The sequence below is a fragment of the Aethalodelphis obliquidens genome, unplaced genomic scaffold (genome assembly GCF_003676395.1).
Source record: "Aethalodelphis obliquidens isolate GAN/ISIS:26980383/991018 unplaced genomic scaffold, ASM367639v1 scaffold90, whole genome shotgun sequence".
In the NCBI taxonomy this organism is placed as follows: Eukaryota; Metazoa; Chordata; class Mammalia; order Artiodactyla; family Delphinidae; genus Aethalodelphis; species Aethalodelphis obliquidens.
The window spans coordinates 2,777,132-2,787,383 of NW_020838034.1; positions in this window are offsets into that span (position 1 = coordinate 2,777,132).

The window sequence follows — 10,252 nt, forward strand, 5'->3', positions numbered from 1 at the left end:
GAATTGCTAAATAAATTATAGTGTAACCGTACAATGCACTAATATGTAGCTTTAAAAGGAGTCTTAATAACTTGGGGGAAATGTCTATGATATGATGGAAATGAAAAAAGCAGGTACAAACTGGTTCCTGCATAGTAAGAGCCCATCTATGTTAAAAATACATAGGCAGGGCTTCCCTGGTGGCGCAGTGGTTGAGAGTCCGCCTGCCGATGCAGGGGACACGGGTTCGTGCCCCGGTCCGGGAGGATCCCACATGCCAAGGAGCGGCTGGGCCCGTGAGCCATGGCCGCTGAGCCAGCGCGTCCGGAGCCTGTGCCCCGCGGCGGGAGAGGCCACAACAGTGAGAGGCCTGCGTACCGCAAAAAAAAAAAAAAAAATTCATAGGCAATGGCCTCAAAAGGAATAAAGCACTTAGGAATTTAACACAATATAACAGAAGAAGAGCAAGAGTTGTACACTGAAAATTACAAAATGTCATTGAAAGAAACTAAAGAAGAGCTACGTAAATGGAAAGATAGATACATGTGTTCATGGGTTGGAAGACTTAAGAAGATCACAATATTCTCCAAATTGGTCTACAGATTCAACGCAATCTCTATCAAAATCCTAGCTGGCTTTTTTTGCATAAGTTGACAAGCTGATTTGGAAATTCAAATGGTAATGCAAGGAGTCCTTTTTCTCGAAAAAGAACAAAGTTGAACGACTAACACTTCTCAATTTCCAAACTTACCACAAAGCTATAGTAATCAAGACTGTGGTTCTGGCATAGGCTAGATATAAAATCAATAGAATAGAAATGAGAGTCCAGAAATAAACCGACGTTTATGGGCAATTAATTTTCAACAAGAATGCCAAGACAATGCAATGAGGAGAGAATAGTCTATTCAACAAATTATGCTACGACAACTGGATAGGCACATGCAAAAACAAAAAAATGAAGTTGGACCCCTACCTCGCATCAAATGCAAAAATTAACTCAAGATGAATCAAAAACCTAAATGTAAGAGCAAAACCTCTAAAGCTCTTAAAAGAAAACATAGATGTAAACTTTCATAACCTTGGATTAAACAATAGTTTATTAGCTATGAGTCCAAATGTACAAGCAACCAAAGGAAAAAAACATAAATTGGGCTTCATCAAAATTAAAACGTTTGTGCTCCAAAGGACACCATCAAGAAGTAAAAAGAGGGACTTCCCCGGTGGCACAGTGCTTAAGAGTCTGCCTGCCAATGCAGAGGACATGGGTTCGAGCCCTGGTCTGGGAGGATCCCACATGCCACGGAGCAACTAAGCCTGTGTGCCACACCTACTGAGCCTGCGCTCTAGAGCCCAAGAGCCACAACTACTGAAGCCCGCGTGCCTAGAGCCCGTGCACCGAAGCAAAGAAAAGCCACTGCAATGAGAAGCTCGCGCACCGCAACGAAGAGTAGCCCCCGCTCGCCGCAACTAGAGAAAGCCCGTGTGCAGCAACGAAGACTCAACGCAGCCAAAGATAAATAAATAAATTTATTTAAAAAAAAAAGTAAAAAGAATTACAGAATGGAAGAAAATATTTGCAATCATATTTCTGGTAAGGTTCTAATATCCAAAAAATACATGAAGAACACTTACAGGGACTTCCCTGGTGGTGCAGTGGTTAAGAATCCACCTACCAGGGCTTCCCTGGTGGCGCAGTGGTTGAGAGTCCGCCTGCCGATGCAGGGGACACGGGTTCGTGCCCCGGTCCGGGAAGATCCCACATGCCGCGCAGCAGCTGGGCCCATGAGCCATGGCTGCGGAGCAACGGGAGAGGCCACAACAGTGAGAGGCCCGCATACTGCAAAAAAAAAAAAAAAGAATCCGCCTGCCAATGCAGGAGACACGTGTTCAATCCCTGGTACGGGAAGATCCCACAGGCCGCAGAGCAACTAAGCCCATGCGCCACACCTGCTGAACCTGCGCTCTAGAGCCCGTGAGCCACAACTACTGAACCCGCGTGCCACAACTACTGAAGCCTGCGCACCTAGAGCCCGTGCTCCGCAGCAAAAGCCACCACAATGAGAAGCCCACGCACCGCAACGAAGAGTAGCCCCCGTTCACCGCAGCAAGAGAAAGCCCTTGTGCAGCAACAAAGACCCAATGCAGCCAAATATAAATAAATAAATAAAATTTTAAAAAAGAACACTTACAACTCAATAATAAAAAGACAACACAGGGCTTCCCTGGTGGCGCAGTGGTTGAGAGTCCGCCTGCCGATGCAGGAGACACGGGTTCGTGTCCCGGTCCGGGAAGATCACACATGCCGCGGAGCGGCTGGGCCCGTGGGCCATGGCCGCTGAGCCTGCGCGACCCGAGCCTGTGCTCCGCAACGGGAGAGACCACAAGAGTGAGAGGCCCGCGTACTGAAAAAAAAAAAAAAAAAAAAAAAAAAAAAGACAACACAATTTTAAAATGCGTAAAAGATTTGGATTGACATTTCTCCAAAGAAGATATACAACTGGCTAATAAGCACATGAAAAGATGCCCAACATCATTAGTCATCAGGGAAATGCAAGTGAAAACCACAATACAATATCATTTCACACCTTCTAGGATAACTATTATTTTAAAAATGAGCAATAACAAGTGTTGGTGAGGATGTGGAGAAATGAGAACCCTCATACATTGCTGGTGGGAAGGTAAAATAGTGTGGCTGCCTTGGAAAACAGTATGAAAAATTCCTCAGAAAGTTAAGCATAGAATTACTATATGAACCAACAATTCCACTCCTAGGTATATACCCAAGAGAATTGGAACTATATGTCTGTACAAAAACTTGTACACAAAATTTCATAGAAGCACTATGTATAGTAATAGCTAAAAAGTGGAACCAATCCAAGTGTCCATCAGCTAATGAATGGATAAACAAAACATGGTAGATCCACAATGGAATATGATTAGGTCATCAGAGGAAATGTGGTGTTGATACATTCTACAACATGGATAAGCTTTGAAAATATGTTAAGTGAAAGAAACCAGACACAAAAGGCCACATACTGTATGATTCTATTTACGTGCAATGTCCAGAGTAGGCAAATCCATTGACATAGTTCAGTTGGGAAGAGGAAAATGGAGAGTGGCTACTAATGGGTGGGTGGAGGGTTTCTTTTTGAGTTGATGACATGTTCTGGAATCAGTGGTGTTGATTAAACTTGTGAACATACTAATACCCACTGAATTGTACACTTTAAAAGGGTGAATTTTATGGTAGGTGAATTATATCTCAAAAGAACAAAAAACCACAGGCACAGTAAAAGAACAAGAGAACACTAACATGTTACAGGCAGTCATTCTGAGATGAAGGAATTATGAGTAAGTGCATACCCTTCTTTATACATTTTCTCTGAATTTTAGTTTTTTCTACAATTAACATACTTTGTCAGGAAAAATAACTTTAAAACAGCAAATGAATACAAATCAGAGTTCCTCAGTGCTGAGGAACTTGGTGCAGAAATGAGGAGAAATATGATTGGCAACAGGGAGACCTTCAGGAGGAGGTGAATGTGGCACTAAGATGACCAACTCTTTTTTTTTTTAACTTTTTTTTTTTTTTTTTTTTTTTTTTTTGCGTTACGCGGGCCTCTCACTGTTGTGGCCTCTCCCGTTGTGGAGCACAGGCTCCAGACGCGCAGGCTCAGCGGCCATGGCTCACGGGCCCAGCCGCTCCGCGGCATGTGGGATCTTCCCGGACCAGGGCACGAACCCGTGTCCCCTGCATCGGCAGGCGGACTCTCAACCACTGCGCCACCAGGGAAGCCCTTAACTTTGTTTTTAATACATTTATTTGTTATTTATTTTTGGCTGCGTTGGGTCTTTGTTGCTGCGCACGGGCTTTCTCTAGTTGCGGCAAGTGGGGGCTACTCTTCATTGCAGTGCTCGGTCTTCTCATTGTGGTGGCTTCTCTTGTTGTGGAGCACTAGCTCTAGGCGCGCTGGCTTCAGTAGTTGTGGCATAGGGGCTCAGTAGTTGTGGCTTGCGGGCTCTAGAGCTCAGGCTCCGTACTTGTGGCACACGGGCTTAGTTGCTCTGCAGCATGTGGGATCTTCCCGCACCAAGGCTCAAACCTGTGTCCCCTGCATTGGCAGGCGGATTCTTAACCACTACACCACCAGGGAAGTCCGAGATGACCAACTCTTGAATTCCTTTCTAAATTTCTGGAGCAGAATGAAATCCTAAAAATTAGGTACTGGGTTATCTTTCTATACTCTAAGTCCACACACAGTATCATAAAAATCATACTACGCTAACAAATCCCTCTGGTGCATAAACTTGTGTAACATTTTCCTCCACCTCTTCTCAGTTGTTTGTTCATGTATTTATTCTATTACTGAAATCTGAGAATGAGGGAAGAGAAAAGAGCTTGTGGTTGCAACTTTTTTTTTTTTTTTTTTTGCCACACCATGTGGCATGCGGGATCTTAGTTCCCTGACGAGGGATCCATCCCATGTGCCCTGCAGTGGAAGCATGGAATCTTAACCCCTGGACCACCAGGGAAGTACCAAATGTTGGGATTTTTGAAAGCTTATATCACAAATATTGGCAATGTTTACCTAATATAATGTTATTTTTCTTTCTGTTGGGAAAAAAAAAAAGGTGCGCCTATGTGTCTTAGGGTTTTTTCTTAGACTGATATTATTTCTTAATCCTCAGGCCTAGGCAGTTTGTAATTTTCCTACTTCATTAACTATTTAAGTTCATAACAACAAAAATATTACAATCCCTTGTGCAGAGTGCTTTGCTATTTAAAAATAGTGGGTTTTGGGGACTTCCCTGGTGGTCCAATGGCTAAGACTCCATGCTCTCAATGCAGGGGGCCCGAGTTCGACCCCTGGTCAGGGAACTAGATCCCACATGTACACCGCAACTAAGAAGTCGGTATGTTTAAAAAAAACAAAACAAACAAACAAAAAAACCCCACAATTACCTCAAACATTTTTAAAAAGTTTAATTGAAAAAAAAAAAAAGAAGTCGGTATGCTGACAGCAAAGATCCCGCGTGCCACAAATAAGACCCGGAGCAGCCTAAATAAATAAGTGAATAAAAATGACTCAAAAAAATTAAAGTAGTGGGTTTTATTTAAAACAGTGGTTCACAGTTTAAAATATCATTTTCACAAACATCATTTTATTTGATTCTCAGCCTAATCCCAAATTGTATATAATCTTCCCTATTTGTAGGTAAGTAACCTGAGGGCCAGTCAGCACAGAAACCTGAAATGAAATGGTCTCAGCCACAGACGGCTGTTCTTTGATGCAATCTGGTGTGGGTTTCTGCTTAACAAACCCTTTGAAGCATCATTGCCATCTGCCCCTTTGTACCACGCTTCTCTCCAGTTTGGGTCAAGACCTGTCTCTGAGCTCTGCATCACTGTCCCTCTAGTTCTTGTCTCTGTCTTTCCCTGGCCTCAGTGTGTCCTTCTGTGAAGGGGCTTGGAAACCCCAGTGTGTGTACATGCTGGTTGTGGTGGTGGGGTGGTGAAAATGGATGAGGGAGGGAACTGCAAAAGGGGCCCTCTTTCCTCTGTAGTGCTTGCTGCCACTTCTAGAGTCAGCCTAGAGAAGTGAAGTTTTCAAGGCAGCAGACATTTCCAGTTGGCTTGTTTTTTATATTTAAAAAAATAAAATACTTCCAGGGACTTCCCTGGTGGTCCAGTGGTTAAGAATCGGTCTTGCAACGCAGGGGACGCCGGTTCCAGCCCTGGTGGGGGAACTAAGATCCCACATGCCCAGGGCAACTAAGCTGGGCGCCGCAACTAGAGAGCCCACATGCCCCAACTACAGAGCCCACGCGCTGTGGAGCCCTCGTGCCACAACTAGAGAAGCCCGCGCACCACAATGAAGAGCCCGCGCACCACAATGAAAGATCCCGCGTGCCACAACTAAGACCTCATGCAGCCAATCGATCAATCAATATTTTTTTAATGAAATATTTCCAGATACATCAGTAAAAATGCCATGGAAAAATTTCTGAACGGGGACAGTATGAAAGACACCAATATGAGTGGAAGTAGAGGTGGGGAAAAGGACCCTGCTGGAAAGAAAAGCAGCAGGGTATCCCACCTCATTCTTTCTCTTGGCACTGCTGCCACAAACACGAAGGAAAACGCTTTGAGATATTGGGACTCTCTCCCGCTGAACTGAAGCTTAGCTCAGCCTTGTCAAAGCGAGTCTGAAGGGCGCTCTGAGTCTGGAGGACGCCCCCAAAACTTTCAGGTCTCTGCTATAGCATTCCCATCTCTGAACATCGTCCGCAGTAAACAAGCGGTGATCCTCCAGCAGTGCACAGGACTCGAGCTGTATGCGGAGCCTAGCACTCTGCAGGGCCCGTCAGCGCCGGTAACGCCGCCTTCTTGAGCCACCTGCTGGCTATCAGATGTATTGCATATTAAATCATGAAAAAATTCATACACATAATAAATACATAAATACCTTGAAAGTTTGGAAGGACAGACAACAAAATGTTAAAATTTATTTTCTCTGTGTGGTAGGATTAAGTTTCATTTTAAAAAAATACTTGCTTATTTATTTGGTTGCGCTGGGTCTTTAGTTGTGGCTCTTGGGCTCCTTAGTTGCGGCAGGTAAACTCTTAGTTGCGGCATGCATGCGGGATCTCATTCCCTGACCAGGGATCAAACCCGGGCTCCCTTCATTGAGAGCGCGGAGTCTTAACCACTGAGCCACCAGGGAAGTCCTGCGATTTTCATTTTTTAATGTTTTTATGTTTGTTAAACTCTCTACAATTAAATGCATCATTGTGGAATCAGTTTTTAAGAAAGCAATAAAAGTTGCCCTCCAATTTAAAAATTATTATTCTATGACTCATTCTGGCTTCATTTTTACATTTAAATGTTTGAGCTTCCAGGAATTTATTTAGTTTAAGGAATGAATGATGGATCATATTTTTTTCCCAAGATGGCTAACTGGTTGTCCAACCTCTAGCAGTCTCCAACAGTAGACATCTCGTTAAATAAATTATGCTACAGCCACCCACTGGAATACTATGCAGACATGGAAAAGAATGAAGAAACTTTATGTCATGTGCTGATAGGACTGATGTTCACAACATATTATTAGGTTAAAAAAAAAAGTAGGGAGCAGTTTGTATATGATCTTAATTAGATTAAAAAATAGAATATATGCATGATGTATGTTTCTATTTATGTGAATTCTTGTAGATTCTTAAAACCTTTGTGGGCAGGTACAGAAGAAGCTTAACAATGGTTTAATTGTTCCAGGAGGAAGTAAGAAGGAAGGAAGAAAAGAAGGAAGGATTTTACTTTTCATTTCATCCCTTTGTTAGTGGTTTAATTCTTTTTCATTATGTTCACGTATTAATTTTGTTATGTTTTGTGATAAATAAAAATAAGTGGGACATTGATTTGTATGTGTTCATGGTTTTTAAAAATCACGTGATCCCTTAGGATCAATCAGTCAGTATCTGTGTTTTGATTGATTCTGTTCCCTTTGACACTGCTTCCCCTCACCAACAGTAAGGACTAAAATATATTGAGTGCATTCTATGAGTCAGGCACAGTTCTAATTACTGATGTCATTATCCTCATTTTCAGAGGAAAACAATGAAGTAAAGAGAAGGCTAATGTTATCCAGTTAGTAGGTTGCCTGAGATTTATCTCCAGACACTCAAATTCCAGAGCCTGTGGAACTTAGCCATTATGCCCTGCCCTTTGGTTAAGCTTGCAGAAATTAAAGAAAGAAAGAAAATGTCAAATTTATTTATTTATTCAGTAAACATTTTCTGAATGCTAGTATATGCCAGGTGAGAAAACTGTTAAATTGTTTCTTGGGAGGCTTCCTTGAGGAAGAACAATGGATGCAATTTAAAGTCTCTGATGTAGCTAATGAAATTGAGTTGCTGTAACAATGGTGGCCCATTGGAGCAGCAGCCTTCGTAGCCTTAACTACAAGAAGGCACTGTAGAGGACTCTTGCTGAGAATGGCCACTTCCTCCTAGTGCCATTGCTGGTTCTCTGCGGGCTGGAGATACAAAGTATCCTCCCCTCAAGGAGGTTCAGTCTCTCAGGGCACTCATGTGTTAGTTCTACAAGTGGATCTGCTATTCCAGGGAAGCAGAAAGCACTAGGATGTTGCTTTCAATATAGGGAAGTTGAGAAGTGGAAAAACAATTCTCAAAGTTATTTTTTAACTCACGTCAAAGATTTATTTAACTCATTAATGGCAGAACTAGGAAGAAGACAAAGAAGCTGCTTTGAAGAGCATTTGAGAAACAGGGATTTATACAGTCAGTAAAAAAAGGAATGCCGAAATAAGATTGCTAATTTAGATATGACTGGTCAAGTTTCCAGGACAATAAAACCAAAACACCTTTGTGGTTAACTTCTCTGTTGGGCAATAAAACCCTATCATTTTATCAACTTCTCCAAGTTAACCACTAACCATACAGACTGTAAATGTTTCATCTTTTTTTGGTTGTAGATTATTTATCAAATATACTATAACAACAATTTACATTCTCCAGGAGAGTCAGTTGAGTGTCAAGCAAACTTTTAGACGATGCTCTAGAGCGACACCAAACCAAACCAACCCCCCCCAAAACAAAACGCCCAACAACCAACAAAAAAAAGCAATTCTCATTTTACCTTTTCTAAGTTTGGAGGAATTATTCTTCCACAGAAGGGAAGAACTCATCTACCTTCGGAGATGAGCTCCCTGGGTTACTCACTAACAATTAACTTTCTCTAGACATCAGTTTCTTTGTCCATAAAATGGGAATGTTAATACTGTGAGAGTATTTATGTTTCCCATGTGAGAGAATGTAGAGCTATAAGTTAGGGCTCACTTTTTTAAATTATTCACATTCTGGCCTGAGAACGGTTGATTAATACTTGCAAATCTTCTTACTTCTGGGCTTAAGTTTGACTAACGTGTGACTGGGAGTGAGAGTCTGTACAAAGTAAAGTCAGATCCAACTTAGACTGCCTTGAACGAGAACAGAAGCAGGGATTTGAGAGAGCAAGACTTGAGGCCTGGGAGTGTGAGAAGGGCTGATAAAATGAGGACTCGGGAATCTCAAGGTATTTGCAGAGGTAGATGAACAAAAACACAATTTTATCTTTTAAAATTGATTTTATTGAAGTATAGTTGATTTGCTGTGCTGTGTTAGTTTCTGCTGTACAGCAAAGTGATTCAGTTATACATATATATGCATTCTTTTTCATATTTTTATATGGTTTATCACAGGATATTGAATATAGTTCCCTGTGCTATACAGTAGGACCTTGCTGTTTATCCATCCTATATATAATAGTTTGCATCTGCTAATCCTAAACTCCCAATCCTTCTCTCCCCAACCGTCCTCCACCTTGGCAATCACAAGTCTGTTGTCTATGTCTGTGAGTCTGTTTCTGTTTCATAGATAAGTTCATTTGTGTCATGTTTTAGATTCCACATATAAGTGATATCATATGGTATTTGTCTTTCTCTGTCTGACTTACTTCATTTAGTATGATAATCTCTAGGTCCATCCATGTTGCTGCAAATGGCATTATTTCATTCTTTTTTATGGCTGAGTAGTATTCCATTATATACATGTACCACATGTTCTTTATCCATTCATCTGTAAATGGACATTTAGGTTGCTTCTTTGTCTTGGCTATTGTGAATGGTGCTGTTATGAACATAGGAGTGCAGGTATCTTTTCGAATTATAGTTTCCTCCAGATATTTGCCCAGAAGTGGGATTGCTGGATCGTACGGCAACTCTATTTTTAGTTTTTTGAGGAACATCCATCCTGTTTTCCACAGTAGCTGCACCCCAAAAGTACAATTTAAATGGCGCACTTGAATATAGCCATGAACTGACTGTGACAAACAGAGACATGATTAGTAATATGTAAAATATAATTGTTAAATCTTAGTAACCATGAAAACAACTTCTAGACATTTGTCTTTTACTGTTCTCTGCACTTTCCAACATTTTATTACCCTCATCTACCTCTGCGATAGGACAGGTGTTATCCCACTAGCCTGAGCACTTCATAAGGTCAAGACCTTCCTAAGTTCATGTACTGCATTTGCTCACACAGTTCTCTACACCCTGAGGCCCTTCAGAAAAGGGGGAATTCAGAAAAAGCACTACCCTGGCCGCACCCCTCAGCCACCACACCCTCAGGATAGAGATGGTTGAGGAACCTGAACATTTGCCAGGTTGAGATGAGGACAACCAGATATCCCCACTGTTGTCTTTCAAGACCTTTC